Here is a 26,347-nt window from a genome sequence, read left to right as displayed (position 1 = left end):
TATCTATCTATCTATCTATCTTTCTATCTATCTATCTAACTATCTATTTATCCATCTATCTATCTATCTGTCAATTCATTTTTTCATATAAAGATATCAAAAGGAACATGAACTGGATCACGGTTTCCCTTTTAGGGAAAGAATTGATAACTTTTACCACCACTTTTTTTTTTTTTTTGGTAATCAGTGATATCATTTTATGGATATATGAATTAAAAAAAATATTGCTCGCTCATTATTTCCACTGTAATTAATTGCAATGCTTCTGTGTTGTTCTTGTTATGTATTTCTCCTATTAGTCCATCTGTCTGTTTCTATATCTATCTATCTATGCTAGAAATATGTCCGTAAATAGGATTCACTCTGAATGCGTGTTGTTGCATGTCAGCTTAAAATATCGATAAAAATGTCCCATGCACGATCCAATCCGTGCAGGTTCATTCAGCTCTGTATGCAAATGATACTTACATTAATTTTTTTCATGTCCCTTCCTCCCTCCGTTACCTCCCCTCTCTCTCATTCTCTCTTTCATTATATATCTGTCCCCCTCTCTGACTATTAATCTACAAAGTCTTTTCCTTTACCCTCTTTCATTACGTTGCTTCTGCTGTGTGTTGCTGTGCATAGAATATAAACTTTGCAAACAGCACACCATGAAGGCATACAGGCCAGAACCGAGTTAGCCATCGGAGTTGCCTGAACCATCCGACGTCTCCGTTCAGACTTATGCATGTTTGACGACTTGTTATGTATAGCGTGAGGGAGATACATTGACGGATTTCGTGTTCTCTCTCCCCCTCTCTCTACTCCCTCACCCCCCCCCCCCCCATCTCGCTATCTAAGGTAGATTCATTACGGCCGCCACGTGTGGTGCAAGTCGAACAGGCTCAGTCTGGGGACCCGCACCGAGCCGCGTCAGAGTTTCTAATTTTACCTGCGAAGATGCGATCCCCATTTTCATCTTGTCGACTCAGACGTGGAAATGTCATCGCACATTTCATAGCCAGCCGATGGTGTAATATTGGCGTTACGCTAGGGGTATCTCATATAATAATCCATAGGATATGCCCTTTTCTCGCTATATCGGAAAGCCAGCTAGCTGGAAAAACGAAAACACAGCTGAGAGAGATCGAGGAATACTGCTCTGGGAGCCGGGTAGTGGAAAGGGGGTAATCCTTATCTTGAGGACACAGATCGACGATTTCCAAATTTTGGGTGAAGCTTTGTGTTATAGCATATGAAACAAGCTGAGATACCTCTCTGTCGGTTTGTGCCAGAAGAATCTCAAGTCTCTGCCTCACTTCAAAAAAAAAAAAAAAAAACACAAAAAAAACAACAACAACAACAAAAGAGAGAGAGAACAAAACACACACACACAACAACAATAACAACAACAACTTAGTAGTATTGTCTCCTGAAGCCCTTGGACATGGCCAGGAATATGCTAAAATTAGCCTGAAATAAACAAGCACTGAAAAGCGGCTACCATGATACCCGAGTCGTTCTTTGTTCGCTTGAAACCTTTCAAAAACAATGTAAATACTTTCTCTTTCATTACTTCGATCCATCTCTGAATTCCAAACTCTCTCCTCTGCACAATAAACATGGCGTGGAAAGTGAATACGCTTTCGAGACACCAGCGCGTTGACTCCTTATCCATATCTTTGTGTGTATGTGTGTGTGATTTTTTTTTTTTTTTTTAGAACTCTTGGGCACTTACGCAGTCGGAATTATTCTCTACCATGAATCTCGTTTAAACGCAAAGCAAAGCTGTTATCTTGATCAATAACGAAAAAGAACATAAACAACAACAAACAAGAGACGAATATTAATTTACTGCGACCCGTGCCAGTCTCATGGCTTGTGTCATTCTTAATCTTGGTTGAGAACTCTCCTTTGAAGCTTATCGTAACTCCTGATAAAAAAATATTGAAATGTAATTATTCAACTACGTTTCGTTATTTAACGAATCTATATATTTTTAGACATTTCACTTCATACATTTTATTTATCTGTTCATTAATTACTTATTCATTTATCTATTCATCCTTTTAGTCACTCATTTCTTTTCATCTGTGTATCCAATCATCGATTAATCGATGAATTTGTTAATTCATTCATTTATTCATTTACAAACTTTACCTTTGTACTCATTTGTTTATGATTACATTTCATTCGTCTGTCCATTTGTCTTTCAAGTACATGTGAGGTAAAATTCAATCCAAAATGTACAGTGTTATTTATCTTTATGTCCTTCATGTGACCCCTCCAAGTCAACCAATCACCAACCACTAAGATCACGATTATCATCTCGTGCTGCTGTTGAAACTAGGAGTTTTGGCTTGTTTTGTTCTAGCGGTGAGCGGAAAAGATGGCCCATTGTACCACCAGACAATCACTTCTATGGGTTTATACCAAACTCATCCAGGGCTCATCCTCCTCTACGTGGGGTTTGATGGCCCCCACCTGACCCCGTATAATGTCTTGCCCCTGTATAGAACAATCTCTGTATACCGCGCGCCGCAAAAAGAGAGGGGTCGCAGTGCGTGAAGAGAGACAAGCGCGCGATAGTTTCCGGTTCTTTGTCGTCTGCTGGTGACCCATGACAGAAGGTGGTGGCACACCAACAACCAGCGAGACCAAAATCCTTGGTCGGCATGTGTGTGTGTGTGTGTGTGTTTGTGTGTGTGTGTGTGTGTGTGTGTGTGTGTGAGCGCGCGCGAGAGAGAGTGTGTGTAAAGGTTGGGAGTGGGGGGGGGGGGGAATCCAACGGTGTTTTTGCTAAAAGCATGTTTGGGTATAAACATGTATTATAATTCTATGATTCCAGAGATAATGATGAGGAATTTACATAAAACGATTATCAAGTTTATGCCTCATAGCATCCTCTCTGGCTCGTCCTTTGCTATGAAACACAATGATAACAACAACAACAACAACAACAACAACAACAACAACAACAACAACAACAACAGCAACAACGACAAATACATAAAGCACGTGATTACTGCGTAATTTAATATTTCACACTGTTGATCAAAAGCAGAAAGTGTTTTTATTATACTGTTATATCTGCTAAATGTATCCGAGAAATCTAACGCTTTTGGTCCTGATATAATAATGTTGTCAAAATCAAAAGCGCAAAAATGAGGAAGTTTAAACACCATCATTCTAAAAATTGTTGCTATAAGTTGCTATATAGCTCTCTTAAAACTGCAAAGACCCAGTGCCTTTTCATTTCATTTCTATTTTTTTTTGATTGACTTTAGTTTCTTGTTAATGATTTCTTAAATATTCTTTTAAAATCTGTCTAGCGATCAATATGTGTATTTATAGACGTTAGAATATTTCTCCCTTTTTTTTTTCTCTGAACACACAAAAACAGATACAAACAAGCTTGTATTGTACACATTTTATAGACATTCGCCTCTGTTGTTGTTTTTTTTTTTAAATAAACCATAATGTCTTGGCAATAGTGGAGGCCATAACAGAACCTGCTTATCTGAAAACTACGTTTTTCGAAGTGCAATATTATAGTAAGGGAAACTAGTACATGATATCGATTCTTGCATGGCGCATTGGGTATGTAACATAGTATACTTATGTACTTGCACTTACAAATCACAAACAAACACACACACATACACTCGCATACATATTTCGCATTCAGGAAGAGAAAGAGAGAAAAAGTAGTTGCTGAATAAAATAGACAAGGAGAGATGATGATATATTAAGTGTCTAATTGAATACAAACAATTATTACTACTGATTACTATCTCTTCACAGTCTTCACAATGTCAATCATTATTTTCTTTAGTACACTGCTTCATAAATGTAACAAAAAAGACTGCTAATCTGATAGTGGCGAGCCTGCTAGTGGAGTAAATGGTAAAATTGAGTAAAAAAGGGTCTGAGCTTTAGATCCTAGCAGAATCTTCGCTAGAGGCGAAAAAAAAAAAAAAAACGTCGAAGATTCTGCTACAGGATCGAAAGCTCAGGCCCCTTTTGACTCCACATTAATAATAAGCCTACATAACCAATCCACACACACACACACACACACACACACACACACACACACACACACACACACACTAATATATATATATATATATATATATATATATGTATACATATATAGATGGATAGAGAGAGAGAGAGGGGGGAGATAGATAGGTAGATAGAGAGATATTATAAGATATCATGTCGAATTCATAGTACAACAACAACAACAACATGAACCTGACAAGCCGAGCCGTCATCGAAAATGAGCGAAGGAAACAGGTGGCAAGCTTATAAGCGCGAGACACCCTACCAACCAGCGATTCATATGTCTTACCGAGTCAGGGTTTGACTCACTCAATATCTCATGTCCCCCCTCCACGTCAAACTTCGGCCGGAATCACGCCGAAAAAGCTTCGTAATGAGCAAAACAGAAGGCCTTCTTAATTACCTTTGCTATTTCATTGGGCTTTATATAAAAATAATATCTCCCGCTCGTCACCCGATCGGGGACATTAGCTGGAGTCCCCTCGGCCGCGGCAGGGTAACTGGAGACACCGCCTAAACCTCAGGGAAACGTCGAGGGAAAAAAATATAATGCGCTCATTTTTATCGTTCAAAACTTTTTTTCTCTCTCTCTCTATCCATCTCCCTCGCTAATTCTCTTTCTATGCCGCCTTTTCTCCTCTTACACTTTTCCTCTCTTTTTTTCTATGTCTTTCTTTTTCTATTACAATTTTCTTCATTGTATCTCTTGATTTCCGTCTTTTTTTTTCTTCCAGCTATCCACGGTTTAACTTTCGATCTACCTAAGATGGCAGTCAGTTACTTAAAACAATGAACTGATTGAATATGAGTTCAAATCATTTTCCTACTTCCTTTCAATATTATTGTTTGAATGAAGCTTTAATATTGCCAATATGAACAATGTATCTGAGGAAGGCTGAAAGAAAAAATAACAACAACACAAAACATAGATGTCTGTGCTATTTGCTAAGTAGAATAAATATGATAAAACTAAACTGTAACTGCATTGGAATTATGATATATATTTTAATTATTTCAGATACTTAAGATAAGATAATGAGAAAAGAAAATACTTGATATAGAAAATTCCCTTTCAATTACAAGTATCCAGTATTACATGCTTTGAATTATCTATCACAAAATCACATAATTGCTAAAGTACCCTTGCCATTATACGAAGTGTTTTCCCCCTCTTTTTTCAGCCAAAAGTGAATACAAGGTCTGAATATGAGTGAATGGGTCTTTTCGGTTAAGAAAATTAAAAGTGCTGACTGGACGATAAGAGTATCAGAGAAGAGACAGCATAGTGCACGTAAGGAGGACACGATTACTTTCTTGTACATAAATCAGCAAAAAGTGGCAAAATGATTATACCCGAAGAAAGTTATCATTTCTGGTGTATAATCTTTCACTGATTCGGAGCCAACGCCCTTCTCCCCCCCCCCCCCCTCCCCACCACCACCAGCTCTCTTCTTCCTTTACCGTTCATGTTCTATCCCCTTTCAGCGCGTGTCATCAAGGATTTGCAAATTAGAGACTTCAAAAGGCAATTACGAGGAACAGAGACGGCACCAACGGATTATTTCATGTAGGGGAAGAGAAAGGGCTGTAAACTAGAAGATAATAACGAGCTAATAAGATTCTATGCCGTCCCTGTGGGAGGTTCGGATAACTCGATACTATCCCCGCGCACAGTGCGGACAGGTTGTGATATTAACGACAGGAAAAGAGGGGGAAAAAAGAAAAAGATAGCGGGACAAAAAAAAAGAAGAAAAAAAGGAGGAAAAGACACACGCACACACACACACACACACATATATACACACACACACGAAGGAAGAAGCCGCATTGAAGAAGATGTGGAATATATCAAGTGATGTAGAAAGCAGGACACGGTTAAAGGAAGAATCCATACTTGGCGACTTTTATTTCCATAGGTTCACTTTCAAGTTACTAATGATTCGAGTTAGTTTGTGGTGATTGCTTGGAGAGCAGGCATATACCCACTCTTGTGACTTTTCTTATCTATCGCCTATCTCTCTCCAAATTTGTGATTTTGAAAATCTAAAGGAAAAGAAAAATGCTATCAGCATTACTCATTAAGTTGATTTCTTCAAGCACCAGCTTTTTTGCACGTTTTCTTTTTAATGTTTTTTTTTTTTTTGCGAGGAAAGAACAGTAAAACGGTAAAATTACTCATTAATACTCGGTGCGTGCATTTGTAGCATGTACGCACGTTAGGTATATGCATTTAAGTGCAATATTGTGCATACGTGTATAAGTGTGTGTAATGTGTGCGTGCACGCGCGTGAATGTTTATAATATATATTTCTTTATCTTTCTGTTTTCCCCTAATTTCCTCTTTTTAAGGGTATACAATAATTTGCATCTTTGGTTTGCGCTAGCGCTAACTAGAAGGACTAGTTGTGTATAACGATAAAAAGTGTACATATACAATTTGGAGAATTTCACACCCTATACACTTTAAAGGTAGATGCGTTTGATTGCAAGGTGAAGGGGATGAGTTATTAGATCGGAAGAGCCGCGACACGGCTGGCGTAGCTCCCCTCTCGGCAGGTTGCCGTTTTATTTACCATTTTTCCTCGGGCCGCGATATGTGTGTGTATGTATACATGTATATAATATACACACACACACATGCATACATATCTTCTTCTCCTCTTCGTCAAAATTTGTTCGCTGGCCGTGCCGGCGAACAAGGTGGCCTAGCTGTCAAGAAGGACACGAATCCGGCACCAGCGAAATGAATTAGGGGAGAGTCTAAAGACAATATCAGACAACTTCCATCCCAATTACCGTCAAAGCTGGCCGAGGAGCACATCAACAAAAGAGTAATTAAGTTTTCATTCAGCCCCCCGATGAAAATGGTATAAACACATGCTGTCATACGGCACGGCGGCGGCGCAGGGAACCTACGATGTCATGGCCCGACGCATAACAGTAGGGCCGATCGGTGACACATTGATTCGGCGTTATAAACAGCGCCAAGATACAACCATCATTGAAAAACTTCTTTTGTAGGATATCTCAAGAATACATATATTTTATACATGTGTATGTATATATATATATATCTATATATATATATATATATATACACATTATATATAATGTACATAACACATTTTATAAATGCACATTCATTACATAAATATAATCTATATATCTATATAGATAAATTGATATATACATATATATATATATATATATATATATAGAGAGAGAGAGAGAGAGAGATACACACTTATATGACCGTCTATTTTTACATTTAAACGTTTTCTCGATATATTAGCAGATAAAGTCTCATCCAGTGATTTTAACGGCACCATGCTGGTTCGTTTTTCGTGTGTGTGTGTGTGTATATATATATATATATATATATATATATATATATATATATATATATATATATATATACTGTATATACTACATATGGTGTATACTATTATTTCATGTTTTGATTTTTATTTTCATTATTCTGTATCATTGGGCAATTACTTCGAAAAATCCCTGACACACTGATGAAATCAATAATACATAGAAATAAAGTTGTGTGGAGACTTCAACGTAAGATTGCAAATGTTAAATCATAAAAGTTGAAATTTGATGTAATGACTGCACACAAGAAAGCCTGATCGGTATTTTTTCTCTTTTAAAAAGAGAAAAGAAAACATACAAGAAAAGAGAGGGGAATGATTGATATATATTTATGGGGCAAACACGCTCGTACTTAACCTGATAATAATAGATCTTCATTTCCTATTTCCTATTTCATTTCATTTCTTCTGTTTGCGCTATATACGATTACAAAAAAAAAAAAATCGTGTCTTGAAGAGAAGTATATAGACACGCGCTGAACGGAGAAATATAATTTGCCCATTATACGAAAAACATGATATTTTGCCCATGTCGTCAGAATGGTTTCATTCATCGGAATGTATTTAATCAAAACAATGTTCAAATACCTATTGGCCCAGCGGAGTGCATTTCGATAACTGCTATATAGGGAGATCAAACTGCCTGAAGATGAATCTTAAACGCCAATCTAAGAGCTTTAGTCGGCTGCTGCACTTTCAATTGTCTGCAATTGCGGGATCATTCCTGCGCCGACACGAAATGTTAACACGGGCATTTAATCTTTGATGTGATCGTTAAAAGAGGATATAGATCCAATTGCTGGGAGGTTGCGACGTTCAACTCGCGAGCTGCACTTTATTTCATTTTTCTTTTCAGTGACGTTTTGCAATGTCTCTCTGGTATGAATAGAGAGACCATGAGAAATATTACGTTGACGTCAACATGGAGACGCAAGAAATCGGAAAGAAAAACATCTCACATTTTCTTTACAGCCCTTAAATGGCCCATAAAATAATATATTATCATCATTATTGTTGTCATTGAAAGAGACAAATCTCGTCATAAGTTGATAATTATTCCTCGGTAGAAAGATGCAAAAATCAAAATGGAGCTAACAATCTGATGAAAAAGAAAAGTTTCATCCTTTTGATCGCGACAATTCGTGAAATATACACAACGATGTTAAACAGTGGTCTCCGAAGTAGAGTTATTATCCCATTCTCTTTGATAGTTCTATCTGTGCTGGTGTCACAAAAGTTTCGTTCATTCTCATGACACTAACTTGGTTTTCCTCCTATTTGAAAGGGGATTATATGATGCGAAAGTATTTTATCAAGTAGGGTTTGACGTCTGCCCTTTCCAAAGACTTTTTTTTTTGTTTATTCCACATGGATCTGAATCTGTGACTATTGCATTGCCGAAAACAACCACACACACACTTACACACTAACGCACTAACACATTCGCTCGCACACACACACACACACACACACACACACACACAAATGGCGCAAATGGCACACATAGGCATTAGCCAGCACTAGGGGGCAAAAAGCCAACAAGAATTTCCGATTTATAGCGCCTGAGGGCAATTTCCTACAGCCACAGATTCTCTTATGTATTGTCATTTTTAGCGGCTAAATACCCTTTGTCGTTGTTTATTTATGAAATACATTTTGCCCCACATCAAACAAACCGCCCATCAATAAAGAACATTGGAGAAAAAGCCTTTCCCCCCTCAACCGTGGCCGAGCTAACTTACTCCCTTTAGAACTTTGATGTAAGAGAGGGGGAAGAAACGAAATACAACACAAAACTAGAAAAGACAACAACCAACAAACGTAAACGGTATATTACGTTTCGATTTATGGCACCCTCAAGAATTTACTAAATTGCTCCCTACTGTGTTGGCTGGAAAATAATTCATTTTGTACATTTTGTCGAGCTGGCTGCGAGATAGTATGCCCATCTCACCGCGCTGTGCTTGTCGTATTTCACGTTCAATGTATCATCGCGCTAATAGTCGAGAATTTGTGGGCGCGCAATGTATAAAAATGCAAAATACCGTAGAGTCAGACGAAGCAATTTCGGCTCTAAAGGTTGGCGGGAAAAGAAAAAAAAAAAACAGAACCCGATACGAGACTCGATTTGCGACAAGCATTTACCACCAACTAAGGCTTAACGTTCTTTTTAAAAGAAAAAGGAAGAGCATAAGGAGTTTCCCTTTTCTTTGTTTTTGTTTGTTTGTTTTTGTTTTTTTAAAAATCATGAGATAGAAAAGTGTCAGTGACGGAGGTTTGATTCCACATAGCGGTACAATCACCTCGGAAATGTAATATCAAAATATTTTCTGCTCAATAGTAACAGCTACGAAACAACAACAACAACAACACACAAACCTGCTGATTGTGCTGAATAGCGAAGAGCCTTGAAGGATAAGGGGAAAAATAATAAAAAGGATGAAATACAACTATATAGTATATGTATTATATATATATATATATATATATATATATATATATATATATATATATATATATAGCGAGAGAGTGAGAGATGGAAAGGATATCTTTTACACAAGTCATGTTACTGTATGTGTGTGTGTGTGAGAGAGAGAGAGAGTGTGTGTGTGTGTGTGTGTGTGTGTGTGTGTTTGTGTGAGTGCGAGAGAAAAGAAAGAGCGACAGAAAAAAAAGACATTCCAATTTCACAGATTTCTTCTCAGATTTGCTTTAGAACGAATGATTTAGCATTGATGATAGGAATGATATATTCAGACACACAGAAATATTAATTTGATGCGTGATTCAAACACCTGTGGACAACAAAAGAAAGAAAGAACTCTGAAAATATTATGTTTTCACACATATATGAATATGCACACATTCACACATAGATGCGCACGTGCGTGGTTGTGTTTACATGAGATGTAACAACATGTCTTTTTTCTCTTTCTGTTGGTCATACTCAGAGCAGCACATTTTTGGCACACACGTGACTCGATATAGGCAATCTATTTGCTATGTGATTTGCACGAGATGAAACGCATAACCTAAATAAACTAACATCATTCAATAAGTGAAATGATGGGAACCCGAGTGAGGTGGAAAAGAAAACTGACAGACGACAAAGTTCTGGCGGAACGACCGCTGTTTATTCATGTACTCATGTTTCTATTTTTCTTTTGTCTTCTTGCTTGCGTTATTTTTCTTCTATAAATGTTATTATTAACAGTTATCGGCTCCTGATCATTTATCACATGACAAAATGTGAAAAAAAAAATGTTCAAAAGGAAATAATGCACAATGATGAAACACACGTGTTAACAAAGGATTAAAAATTGAACCATCTTAATCGGCATAATCTTAATGTAATAGCAGGTCATTCATTGTATACGAGTATTGATTTTCATCTTTTTCATAGTTTACAAGCAAACTGTCTTCATCTCCACGAATCTTTGTGATTTATTTTTAATCACAGCAATCGCAGAGATATCTTTAATTCAAATCATCTTATAGAGCACGGATATTTACTCTGCTAGTGTCAAAATATCATGCATAAAATCTGCGTGTTGTGTCATGCGAGTTTGTTTTGGCCTTTATCTTATTTGGTTTTGTTCTAGTCGATTACTTTTTGTAACAATCTTCGTAGGTGAAGTATTTCGATAAACTATGACTTTGCTTCCTTTGTTGGGCTTTTGCGTGTATCTGTATATATGATAAATAAGGGCTCCAAATTTTTATGATCTCTTATATATTTTTCATTTTATAATGTGCTTTATTATGGTATTTATTATTAATTTTCGACAGTTATTTTGTAAATCATGTAAAAGGTTTAAGCTTCCATTCTTTTTACATGAAACGGTGGACCTGTTTATATATATATATATATATATATATATATATATATATATATATATATATATATATATATATTGTACCCGCATTGTCTTGAACTTGAATAAGGCCATGATTGAACAATTATACAAATAAATTATTCGTAATCAAAGGACGTTTTGGCTCTTTTCTTCATGACGCGCTCTTATGTGTTATTCTTTCTTGTATAATCCACCACTCTTGAACATGCTAGTATCTATGATAATATTATGTAAGCACGTTTTATTCTTTCGACAGGTACTTTGTCAATGTCTTTTGTTCTGTGTTGAATCGTGATCTTATGCAAGCCTTAAATCGAAAAAGAAGTGAACAAGAATGAATGCAGTGATACACCTATTTACTGACTGCCAAATAAGGCTTATCTAACATACATTCAACTATGTATAAAGGAAGTGTCGAACTACGAAGAAAAGAACAGAGTGGTAGACGTGGGGTGAGATGATTCCGGATGTGGTGAACAATGCAAAGCATCCCCCCCCCCCGTGTATGTTACCTAAACCCATTAATTTCGGTCATAGATAGGGCCTACGTAACTATTTAGATCGAGAAATGAGAAATGTTAACTCAGATCCTATACTAGTAATATACACTATAGTTGATATATAACAATACCCCCAGCAACTACAGCTGCCATCTGACACACAGCATACATTCATTACATATAGGCGTGTATACGCTTATGCGAACTCACGCATTTAAAAACGCGAGCTACTGGGACACACACACACACACAAACACCAGTAAAAATTGCGTTGTGTTTTGGTCCTGGCAAATCGTGGTCATTAAAATTTCCTCTTGTTATGATCTGCCGTCCAAATACTGTATGAATTTTTGACGAAATGGTCCTCAAGTTGTCGAACACTTACAAAAAAAACCCAATAACAACATATTTTGCACGACCCACACACACGCACATACATACATGAACATGACTCGCGCACATGCATATAGTGAAGTTGATAATTTATGATTGTGCTGCGTACTCTTTTCTCGCCTTATAAAAGGAGAACAAACAAATTAGCCCCCCCCCCCCCATTAGATGATAAATAAAACATGAAAATGTGATTTCCCCTGGAAATTGGATTTGATAATTATGTACACCATTATGTTATCATGATTTGACGGTTCTATATACACCGCCGATAAAACAACAATCAAGTGTTTGTGTGTGTATGTTTGTTTGTGTGTGTGTGTGTGCGTGTGTGTGTGTGTATGTATGTTTGTTTATGTGTGTTTGGGGAGATTCACGTACCAGTATTCCTGCGACATTAGCACAATGTAATTACGGTCATGATGAACTTTTCAAGATATAAACATTCATAATGGCATAAAAACGCTTCATCGTGCCGGGGAGGCGCATGTTTTAGAAACAAGGCACCAAACAGGTTATCACGTCATCGCATTTTTCATCAGCGACCATGAGAATGCGATGTATGATATTAGATTAAAATCCGTTTCTGAAGCAGACATACACATGGTTATACGTCTGCTCCTGGCCATGATGAACTTTTCAAGATAGATAAACATTAATATAGTTATACATTAAATAATGATTATGCAGATTAATATAAACAAGTGCGTACGCATTATATAAGTATATAACATATGTGTGTGTGTAAATGCATGACGTGTGAGATTCTTACAGTCATGTATGCTGATTTGTTTTTATGTTTAAAAGAAAACTGCAATATACTATCTTAAATAATCTAAATTTACAATATTTAACTTTCGGAGAATGTTGATTTATCTCCCCCATGGTATTTTTTGGAGGTGCCAGATTCCACAAAGTCTGAGATAATCCTGAACACTGTTTCCTTTTCTTGTTTCTGTTTTTATTTGTTGTTGTTGTTGTTGTTGTTGGTTGGTTGTTATTGTTATTGTATCTTGTTGCTGTTCATTCTTTATTTCTTTTCTTGGGGGTGTTAGTTAGAAGTTTCTACCTTGGGAAAATAAAGAAGAGGGAAGAGAGCAGAGGAGGGCTTGGAAATGGGCAGGGATTTAGACCTTTTAATTATATTCTAATTTGTCGGCGATAATCCAGAGCAGATGTAGCGACAGGCACGGCGAAAGGAGACGACCGACGTCTCCTCTGGCTAGCCCAGATCTGTCGGCGGGATGATAGCAGTTGTCATCACCAGTGGGAGAAGTTGCAACAAGAAGTAGACACCAAATGCAAGTTCTGTGAGCCTATATCTTTCTATTTCTCCCTCTCCACTCTCCTCTCTCTCCCACTCTCTTCTCTCACGCACACACACACACACACACACACACACACACACACACCTGACAACCAATCTGTATATAGTGTTGAATTGTGTATGGTATACCTTCCGTCTAATTACGTGTATCTTGTCTGTTTATCTCGGCTGACAAAGCAAATTTCCCCTTCGGCATGAAGCATCAATCAGAGGTTTTCAGAAAAACCGGAGGAAAATACTGCCTAATGGTCCTGTAATTGGTCTTTAACGACGTATAGTTCGATACGGTGGAGACACGCCGTGTAGCAGGCATTAGCGCGGGATTGCATTACCAACAGCACAGGTTGTGCGCACACTTAGCGGCCGGCTGTTTTACCCATTCACTCGGATACTCGCCGTGGAGCGAGCTCGCTGCGAGCGGGCGAAGGCAGTCCGCGAGGGGGGAGAGAAGCAGACACAAGGTGACACACAATAATAGCGGGAGCGTAACAGAATCCCTAGCCGCCTGCTCCGGCTTGGAGTGCACGTATGGTTCCGCCGCGTCAGCGGGATAAAAACCCGGGCGGAGGTGTTGCGAGCGGGGCGCCGTTTGTTGAAGCTAAGTTGGGGTTAATGCGTTCTGACAGAGACCGCTGATGGACGGACGCGCGAAAGAGACATCCCGCTCCTTAAAACAAAGGGCGTGCATGAGACTGGAGTCATAAAACTATACGGGAAGAGAAATGGGCTTATTGACCACGAAGAATAGACCGATGAGAGATATTGGGGCGTGAGAGACAAAGGGGAAAGGACGGCAAAGAGACAATTCCTGACAAAGACTTCAGAAAAATAGATTAAAGGGGGTGGGAGGGGAGGGTGCAGATCTTGTCAACATTAGAAATCAAAATGATAGGGCCTGTCAGGTCCCCGAGAATGATGGTCATACGGAGAAATCATATCCTCTATAGTATGAATGGTCCAAAGTGTCCTGCGAACTGACAAATAAGAATGAATCGAAAAGGATAATGCCAACCAAGCTGGTGTGCGTTTGTTTGTTTGTTTGTTTGCTTGTTTGTTTTTGTTTTGTCTGTTTTTCTTCAGATTTTTCCACTGACAGAGAACAAGTAAAACGGCTGAGATTTAATTTCGGCTCTGCGTGTCCCAGGGCCTACCCTATCTCGACGCCAGCAGTATTGATTAAGCTGCACGCTGAAGTACTACTGCAAAGAGGGAAAACTACATGTTTATATCGCAAATTAACTGTATTGCTTATTCCACCTTCGTAACAGATCTGTCTTTTTATGTATCTATCATTATATACACACATTTTACAAACCTTGGATATAAGTATCAAAAATAATTATTTGTAAGAACTCACATAATATAGGACCTAAACTTTATAATTATAGGCATTTTTAAACGTATTCATACATCGATAAATATATATTTTAGAGAGATAGATGTCGATAGATAGACAGACAGACATATAGATAGAAAGATAGATAGATAGATAGATAGATAGATAGAGAGGGAGGGAGAGAGGGAGAGAGATGTGTCTGTGCGTAATGATTAGTACTACGTATAATACACAATATTGATAATACGCGTATACAATCAGGCATGCGTAATTATAATGGGCATCACATTATTCCGCATATCATCAGGTATATCTATTGCTACGTACTACACTAACTGTGTCATAATTTTCATATTCATTCATCCTTTTCTATTTGACCAGGCCACCTATGCATAATACAGACTACGCATGGTCGATGGTTTCTCGTACCAATCTAATTTCCTGGAACGTAATATCAATATATAAACACTTGTCGTTATCTTTTCTCTTGGATGAAGAAAAGGTCGAAACATCCATTTACCGCGCTGCGTTCAGTTTTTGTATAAATTATTCAGGATAACTTCGAACAGCAGTGCCTGAATACTAATGCCTCTATCCTCCCTTCTCTTCTATAGGCCTATATACCTCCAATGCTCCCCTCCCCCAACACTTTCCTTTTTTTTTGATGGGGGGGGGGTGTAGTTGCTGTTATTATACCACAAAAGGCATATGTCGATAAATTAGATAATGAATCATTATGTAGATAATGTTTTGCTATATCAGCGTACTATACGCAAATGCCCTGGTCGAGATTTGGTGTTCTGATGACAACAGTTTTAGTTCATATTTTTGGTTCATGTTATCCAAATGCTTCTAGTTATACATGTATATACATATATATACATATATATATATATACATATATATATATATATATATATATATATATATATATATATATATATATATATATATATATATGTATATATGTACATTAATACGCACACAAATACATACGGGCATCTTACTGTCTCTTTGGCACAACAATGCAATCTAACAGGGAAAGGCTGAGATGCCTAGTCTTCTGTGCTTCTCCATGAAAATCAAATGAAACCATGCCGAGATAGATCGTGCCCTCGATGACTTCATGACAGCTAATTTGACGTCCAATTCTCAAGCGATATCGCCTAGTTTGTCATCTCCCGAGTTTTGCATGCGGCCATGTATAATATGCCAATGGCAAGCGCACATATCAAACTCGGCAATTAGGTACCTCCCGACACCGCGCTCTCCCGGCGCTATACCCACCCCCTCGCCCGACCGGGTCCAGGGTTTCTTATAGACATCATTAACATTTTAATTATTATTGTAATCATCAATATTGTCATCCGTATGATTGTCTAAAATTTTGTCTGTGATTAGGCAGGAGTAGCTCTCGGCAACTATCATTGATGTTTATACACCAAAAGAGGGTCGGGGTTTGTATATATCTTTTTTTGGACGTGTTGTTCTTTCCAAAGAGCATTCATATCCCAGAGGTGGAACATTAGGAGAGTGAATGAACTGATATCGCAAGGTCGGTCTGTGGCATAAATTCAAGTATCACCTAAATAATGATGGCACAACTATAAGAGCAGGCTACTTAAAATGCCATACATCTTTTAATCACTTTCTTCCGGAGTCAAGATGAATACCTTTGATATTAAGTTATCGTGTATAAGAGAAATGCATTTTAACCGAAGAATCCAACAGAGATTATTGTTTTCACTGTTAAAATCGACAATAACTGTAAATATATCTTATGTCACAAAATATCTTTATCACAGGGTAGAAAATTATAAACTGATATCTATTTCTTTTCCGTTTCACTTGTGATTTCGACAACACTCTTTACATAAATGAAAGTGAGACTGCAAACAGATCAAGACCCGCTTACAACACAGACAGCTACATAATCCGATAAATAAGTCAACAGATGGGCGGAAAAAAAAAAGATCCATAAATTTTGCCTCGCCCGCCGTTTCCCCCCCCCAAACGATCGCATACTAAATCGTTTTTTCCCCCTCTTCCCCTTCCTGAATCATGTATATTTTTCGAACAAAAGGCAAAAGACAGTTGGCGGATTTGCGGTGTTCATCAAGGGGAAATTATACCTTACCAAAACTGTGACAGCGAGATGGGAGATAGGGTGGGGGTGAGTCGGGGCTGGATGGAGGGGAAATGGATGCTAATACAGTGGCAAAGAAGTGATAGAAATTGGCGGCTAGAGTGAACACACTCACACACACACACACACACACACCCGCAAAAAGGCAAAAACACGTGTGATGGTACTAGACCAATGTGTCCACTTATTCGGCGGTCTTTATTCAAATGATAATCGATGCCTGGGTAATTTTCCGCGAAATTTGGAACAGACGGGCACCACAAGTCATTCGGCAAATGCATCATTTGCACGTAAATACAGGAAAAAAATATTTGTGTTATTGCCCCATCGTGTTCCTATCTGTTCTTTGTCACTGCACATAGACACATACGATGCGTTCGTCAACTAATAGTGGAGTCTAGTGGAGTTATAGCAACATCATAGCTGTAATACGATTGCTTTATGATAATGCGAAATCGCGCAAATTGTTAGTTTGTCGATTTCGTGGTGACAACTTTTTTTTTTTCCTTTCATTTCACTCATCGTTTCATAATTTTGGTAATTCCCTTTTAAAGTGTTGACGTGTTGTTGGGGTTTTCTTTTAAAGCGCAGATTATCACCATTGTTGACATAAAATCGATATTGTTCACGCCGTTGACTGCAAAAAGAAATGCATAATCGATACTTCCAGAAACTTGAAAATAATTGTTTGCTTATCTTGATCCTATTCATTTGTTGATGTTGTTGTTTCGTCTGGAAGGGTTTAGTCTCAGCAAACAATAATAATATACATTTTGTTTTTGTTTTTTTCAAAACACATTTTGTGCAACTGGCATTGATCCATCAGATAACTGACAGATTTGATTAATCGATAATAATCATTCCTAATCTTAATGATTGTGATCTAAATGATAATTGGTAGTTAAGAAATAACAGATATATCTGTTCCTTGTATCTGCTTCAAGACTTGTTCACATTAAAGAGTGACAAAATCATATAAAATTGCTATTGTTGTCGCAAGTCCAAATGTTTGTCTCTTTTGAGTCACCTCTTTGCACAAAAGTTTTTGCATTTGTAGCGTCGATGCAGTGTTTGTGCCTGTGTGCTTATGCTTGTCATAGCCGACTATGTTCCCAGTTTGATCTAAATAAGAACCACGTCACCCCTTCTTGGGTCACCCAGTCAACATGAACAAATCGAATCACTGCTGATACTGTGTACAAAATGGTTGCCAATGGTAATATGTAGTTCGCAGCTGGCACCCAGGACGCCAAATGGGTCACAATCTCAATCTCAATCTCAATTCAGTTCAATTCAATTCAATTCAGTTCAATTCAATTCAATTCAATTCAATTCAATTCAATTCAATTCAATTCAATTCAATTCAATTCAATTCAATTCAATTCAATTCTTTTTTACCATTTTCATTTTCGACAAAAACATATAGATATCACTTTTTTGCTAACAGAAAATATTCTTCTCAGTACAAGGCATCGAAAATTTTAAGTGCGATCGATCGTCTTATATCTCTATGTTATACCATACGTGTATAGTTTAATTGTATGTTATGCCGCAGAACCCATCTTCATAGTGTTAAATACCCTGGTATAAAATTGCCACAAAGAAGTGAGATTGGTAGTTTACGGATAATAACAAGGAGTTGGTCGCATATATGAAAAGATTATTGAAGATTACAATATCTCATATAGGGAATGTTTTTAAATGCCAAACTGGAAAAAATAATGAAAGTTGTTGATAAGCTACGGATCAATAATGAAATAAAGAAATTATGTAAAAAGAGACATATGTTTTAATCTACAGAAAATATATACGAAACCAAAATGATATTGAAAAAAGAATAAACATAAACATAGCAGAAATAAATTATATGCTTTAATACGAGATTTAAAAAAAATGTGGTGAGAGTTTATGAATTATGAAAATAATGCTAGAGATACAAGAAAGGTTATTGATGAAATATTGAAGAAAATAAAGTGAGAAAAACAATAGGTAAAAATTGAGTGTGATGGTAGGATTGTAGATGGTAAGAATGAAAATTTTAAATATTCTTAAGGGTTTTTTTTTTTTTCTTGTCAGTGGGTTTAGTTAAAAAAAATCCATGATAATGTGGAAAAGTATCCAAATATATCATAGGGATTTTTTTTTTTTTTACCAAAGTAATAATCGAGATACATTTTCTTGATCAGTTGCTGATATCAGATAATATTAACACTGCTTTGAAATTTGATATAAACAAGTCAGTTGGTTATGATGAAATTAGTGAGGGACTTTGTAATACTCCTAGTGGCTTATCCTTTGTGCAATGTTTTAACTCCTCATTTGAGCAGGCAGTCTTTCCCAGTGCAACAAAAATTGGCAAAGTAGTATTTGTTTTTAAATGTGGGGATAAAAAATTGCTAAACAATTACAGACCAGTTTCTATCATCTATTTTTAGTAAACCTTTAGAGAAAATAATTAATGATTAATTGATCTTTTATAGATTGTTTGTTAAAACTTAAGTTTTAGATAAGGTCACGGTATTAGCCGTGCACTTGTTACTTTTACAAATAGACTTGTCAAAGCTTTAGAACAAAAGAAACAACAGTAGGATTAGTTTTAAATTTATTTTAAGCAATTGACTGTATCGATCATTTAAATTTGATAGATGAATTACAGCGTTACGGAATGGGGGAAGTACAATGCAATGGTTTCAGTGTTATTCAAGTGATCGGTAGCATCAATGTATATATTATTATGTATAGATGATTTTAAGTCACAATATGAAAGTATCTCAGTTGGTGTCCCTCAAGGATCCAACCTTGGACCACTGCTGGCGTTTATAGTCTATATTAATAATTTGCAATATGTAAGCAATACTTTGTATGTATTCTTATTTACTGGTGATACCTGATTTCTTTTCTTTTCTAATCTTGAAGATAAATCTTACAGATTTTTGGGTATTAGATAATGTTTTAAATTCTGAAAAGGGAAAAGTTTTTTTTTTAGGTGATAAATCGTAAATAAATTTTCTTAAAGATGTTAAATTAATCTTAAATTGTGAAAAAAATATGATAATGGAAATAAGGTGAAATTAAAGATCAACGATGTATTAACAAAACGAGTAAAAAGTCCTATTTTGCTTGGAGTAATAATTGACGAAAATTTGAATCGGAAAGAAAATGTAGATTACTTTTTCTTTTTTTGCTACCATGACAAAGTGTGCATTGTTTTTATTTATAATATCATAATTGAATACGGACTATGTAGGAAGATGTCAAGTGTATTGGAACTTTAAGTAATGTAAGACATTTGTTTTCATTAAAAATTTTTGTTGAGTGGAAGAAAACTTTGTTTTTTGATATTTATTGAATGTACTGTAATCTTGTGTGGGGTGTCAAATTTGTGGAACTTATTTGTTTTATTTTTATTTTTGCTACATAAACGTGCTATTCGTATAATATGTGAGTCTTACTATGTAGCTCATATACAAAAGTTGTTTAAAAATTTGAAGTTACTAAACATGTATGATATTTATTATTTTCTGATTACAAATTGTTATATGTTCATATTCAAAAGGTCTTTTACTTCATATTCTTGATGATTTATTAAGTATATCAATATTTAATAAGTATATCAAGTACATCAAGTATATCAATAGTTATGAAACCCTGTCCTGTAATAATTTGTATGTAGCCTATTCAAATATAGTTTTTCGAAAACTACGATACTATTTATGCGGCTACACATTTTATTTAACGTTGAAAAAATTTTAATTTATGAATATTTTTCGAAGAGATTTTAAATCATATTTGTTAAACAAGTATGAGTAATCAATAGCCTGCTTTATATGTAAAAGTCTGTAACGTGGTTTGCTTTATGTAATCATATGTCGTAAGTCTGTAATGTAGTACTTCATATCTATGTAATCTTGCGTTTAAAGTTTATAATAAAGTATTTTGTATTTTTGTAATTTTTAATATTTATACAAAAGAAGTTTTACCGGGGACTAGTCATGACAGGTCAAGGGCCTTTGCTTGTCCCCACATCAACTGCATTTATTGGGTTGTAGTGTTTCGTTTGTTCGTTTCAATTGTCCTTGTTTATAATTTATGTAGTTACACTTTGTGATGTCCTTTAATTCTTAAGAAATGTGAATGAATTTCAATTGAATTTAGTTGAATTAATTTGAATTTAATTTGATTTAATTTAGTTAGATGGGATCAAAGCGAAATTATGTATATAGAGCTACAGAATTTCACCGTAGCCTATATTATTCTCATCTGCGTCTAAGCCTCCTTTTTTTTCTCTCATCGGATGATTTTTTTACAGAAAATATCATCTTGTCATAATTACCTTGCAACATTGCAGCAAACCTCATGTTGGAGAAAAATTAGATAGAGCAATTAAACTACAAATTTACGAACTTCAAAAAAAAAAAAAAAACCCAACCAATTGTCTGCACAATCTGCACAAAATGAGAAAGAAATGTAAAGAAAAAATGCGAATTAAAGAGGAAAACAGGAAACTTTTTTTAATTTAAAATGTATTGCCAAAGTAGAAATTTTTTATAAATTAGATTAGACAAAGGCTTTTGAAAATTTTGCAACCACAACAAATAATTGATGTTTGAACAAAGAATTCGAATGAAAAGGGTTTTTTTTTTTTGGCGACTGTACCTTTTGTGCAACACTAAGAAAGAATGTTAAACATTTCAATAAAAAGATACAGCATAAAACCACACAAATCTATTCTGCGAGACTTGACGGGCTCAAGGGCTAAAGGGGATCCAGCCTTAATCTGTCTTTCTGTGACTGCTGAGCGAACGTTCAGTTGGGTTTCATGTTTTGCGTGTTTTGAATTCAGTCAACACATTTCCATCCTGCGGAAATTAATTCATCTGAGATCCTTTTTTGTTCTCTCGCTCTCTCTCTCTCTTTCTTCTTTTTTTTTTTTCATGATGCCCTCATTAGGAATAGCAAAAACCTGGCAAAGGGTGGGAATGTTTGATAATGGATACATCGTCATGAGCAATGACGCCGACGATTAACGAAATTTCATTTACAATTAATTCACAGTAAACCTCGCTATGATCTCATTATGCATCGCCTTCACGTCTTGCTACACATGGTCACTATTGAGCAAATTTCTGTTAAACACTTATTCAGTGTTTGCCCAGATTACTGAGCTAATTTGGAATACATGTATGTTCTCTTTTCTGTAATAACATTTGGAACGGCTCTTATTGCACAATGATTATAATTTTCTCAAATACTCTGTAAATTCAACGAACTTAGTGACTGACTGATAGCTTTCAATCGAACGAATCGTCAAATCTCATAGCCTTGCATTTTCATTGCATGAAACATGTTGTTGTTGTTGTTGTTTTTTTCATCTTAGCATCAAAAGCTATTAAACGACATCTAGTGAATCATAACGAATATGAAAAAAAAAGGACTGGTATATTTATTTTGTGATGTCATATCTACTTACCTATTGGTTTGGCTTACATAATAAAACTTTGCTCATTTCAAAACATGCTTTGTTCCCCCTTGATCTATCGATGTTCCTTTTCATGAACACGACTACCATACTGGAAATTACACAAACAGAAAATACACCCACAACAACGCGATAACATAGGTATTGTCAATGAGATTGAATAACTGGAAACTAGTGTCAGTGAATGTTGTTGCAAGTTTTACAATGATTTTGAAGGTACAATTTGCAATAGAACAATTTAATAGATATTGTTCTCTTCTCTTATCTCAAATACCATTTTGTTTTCTCTGTCTGCGTCATAAATACGCCAAAAGAAGCAATATATAGGAATACGCTTACTGGTTTGAGTCCGTTTCACGAAATTATAGCACATGATTCATCTTGCAAGGAAAATTGAATTCCTGTTTGTTGAAACACAACTGAAGATTCCTGAAATATGGCGCTATATATACCTCATGATACTGTTGTCTAGGGTTAAAGAGCTTCTTCTTAAAAACCGTTACATTATGCCTTTGCTTTTGTGCATGTGTGTGTGTGTGTGTGTGTATGTGTGCGTGTGTGTCTGTTTGATGCCTGTGGAAATGTCTTGCTCTTTTCTGCTGATCTAAGTCATGCTTTCATGGTTTCTTGTCACCTTACTTGATTATGATTTATAAAAACATATACATATACATATAATTATGTAAATATTATATATATATATATATATATATATATATATATAGAGAGAGAGAGAGAGAGAGAGAGAGGTAGAGGTGTGTGTGTGTGTGTGTGTGTGCGTGTGTCTGTGTGTGTGTGTGAATATATTCAACTGTGTATGCCAGAAACAAAATATCTTAATGGATACTAGTATGAAAGACAGGAATGGGAATTTTAACAAGTGACTATAGGTGTATAATAGAATAAACACACGCACACACACGCACACACACGCACGCACACACACACACACACACATTTGCACACAAATACGCAAATACGCACATGCACTCAAACATGATATCACAATCGTTTGAAAATTGTTATGAAACAAAACAGTATTTCCCAGAATTGTATGTTCAAATCATATCCTGTCTGACGAGTATTTCTGCATCAATAGTAATTAAGCTATTTGAGAAATAAAAGAGGGCAAAATTATGCGAAAGTTACAATTACGGAGAAGAGAAAATATTTCATAAATCTAAGTCAACTCTTGTTATGGACAGGATGCCTTTTGTTTGTTTGATGTATGGATTGGGCCAGTCGGAACCCAATCAAACTTCGAACCCTGCCCCACATAATTGCACCTCCCTCTCTTTCTCAAAAGAAAAAGGTTCATTGTGTAAGTTTAATTGAAAATTCAGCTGTGTGCGGGAAATACATCTAGCATTTACCACCGTCGTGTCAAAGTGACATATTCATTGATTTATTTTTGGGAACCACTATTTCAGCATTTTGTAGAATAGAACAAATTGCTTCCTTTGTGCCGAGATTGTACACTTAGAATTGCCACTTAGTCTTATGAAATAAAATATGCTTTTTTGTGACGTCTGGTCCACGCACTGGACACGTTTCCTAACCAGAAGAATTTCGAGGCTTTTTTTTCCAGATATATATATATATATATATATATATATATATATATACATATATATATATATATATATATATATATATATATATATACATATATATATATATATATAGTTCCTTTGTCACCATCTGCTTTTACTATTGCCACCGTTTCACAGTAAACATTGTTTCTCTGTTAATAAGCACATTAAAGTCTTCGGGGCTATTTTCAATGGTAGTGCCAGCCCCGACTCCGACGAGTTTATAAACGTTACTATTTAAAGGGAACGTTTTGAATGGTTACAACAAGGTCGCCTATCGACCATATACGACCACAAAGCAATAATATCTCAAGTGTTGTTTGTACTATGGACGTTCTTGCCTTTGAACTATAATCGGTGACAGATTTATCTCTTGATCTAGTAAGATTGCCACGTTGACACAATTTGATCTGGAAAAAAAACCCCGAAAGCAGTAGTGTTAGTCAACAGAATGCACAATAAGGGTCTAGTGTTTTTATCACTAATTTAAGAATCAGTTTCTAAGGATGGTTAAAAGGTTCTCACGACTGTTTTTTGCACGAGAAGGGAAAAAAGACCCGGGAATTCCCAATCTGAAATTACAACCGATACCAGAATTGACACGATTCCTCTCTATATATGCGAGCGTGAAAACGATAGGAAGCGCTGCATACCTAAATATCATATTTTGTTAAATTCACGATGTATGGTGTCATTGAATTACGTCGCTTTGCACTGTTCCCGACTTTGTCACGTTCTTAGTTTTTTTTTTAAGGGATTAACAAATACGGGACATTAAATTCAAGTATATATAGCAGGAGGAGGAGGAGGAGGTGGATGTCAAGGAAGAAAGGGGGGTTGAGAAGCATTGGAAGTGAAATAACTCGATATGACACGACCCCTGGTGGTAGCAATAATTACTCGAGTCATCTCTCCCTGTCACCCATTCCCTAATTCACCTTCACCTTTCTAAATTATCAAATCAGGCGTGATCTATTCACGTTCATATTTCCATATTCAGATTCAGTTTAGACTAAAACCTAACAGCGTCCCGTAACCGTCCTAATTTCAAAGCTGAAACATGGCACAGATAATATTCTTGAACGATAACACAAGACAGACTGGAAAAATGATAATGTGAAATATTGAACGATTATTCAGTGCATTCAAAGCAGATTAAACAAAAAATAATAGGACAGAAATCACGTTATCATATACTTACTTCAACTTGCTAAGGTGACATGTATACTTGTTATCTACAATTGCAGTAGCACTTTGATTTGGAAATCATTATACGGTTGCTTTATTTTTTCCCAAAAATATCGTGCTATTTTAGCATTTCATATAATACTACTTTCCATACTTCACGAAAGAAAAAAACAAAACAAAACAGCACAGACCACATATGACTTTGGGGACGTAAGCAGTTATGAGCAGTGCATGGAATGCAGTCATTAGTAAACAAAAGGAATAATAATGATTACGATGAAATATTAATGTTAATATTATGACTTCTACAGTCATAGTTGCCATTGATACGTTGCATATTATTATTGTTATTATCATTCGTAGTATTGTAGTAGTAAGCTAGTAGTAGTAGTAGTAGTAGTAGTAGTAGTAGTAGTAGTAGTAGTAGTAGCTACTACTACTACTACTACTACTACTACTACTACTACTACTATAGTTAAGCACAATGTCCACACCAAAATTTTCATTGCCATCAGAGTAAAATTCATGAAATGGTCATTTTATCGTGTCATGATTCTTCATATCCATATCAATGTCATTTGTCTAATCGTTTAATTGATTAATATTGTTCATTTTTTGCTAATTTTTTTTCTGAAGGCTGTTTAACTGATACCTCAATCTGTGTTAAAAAGGTGGAATATTACAATGCTTTATAAGCATAACTTGCAAAATATCTGTAAGGCACGCGTGTATTGTTTTTACGTTACCCTGGTGAAAACTTGACATAATGTGTATTCTCCAAGTATGTTAATGCTCTCATTTGTGAAAACATGGATGATGTCGGTAAGAAATTGCTTAAAATTCTACGTCAGCTGTTTTGAAAGTCAGAACGTGGTTTTGATCACAGGAACAACTATAATCTTAATCATCCCCATCAGCAGCAGCAGCCTTAGCCTTAGAATTCTAATAAAGTTATGACACTTGCATAAACGCTCATGGTCTGTCTTATACTTTTATCGCTCGGGTCTCCCATTTCGAGTCAAGCATTTGATGTGCTGATATGGAGGTGCGAATTCGTGTATATAGAATGCTTGTATATGTAAGCCGGTATTCCTCAAAAAAGATT

The sequence above is a fragment of the Diadema setosum genome, chromosome 5 (assembly GCF_964275005.1).
Source record: "Diadema setosum chromosome 5, eeDiaSeto1, whole genome shotgun sequence".
Lineage (NCBI taxonomy): Eukaryota > Metazoa > Echinodermata > Echinoidea > Diadematoida > Diadematidae > Diadema > Diadema setosum.
The sequence above is the reverse complement of the archived record's forward strand: the minus strand, read 5'-3'. Positions refer to the sequence as shown.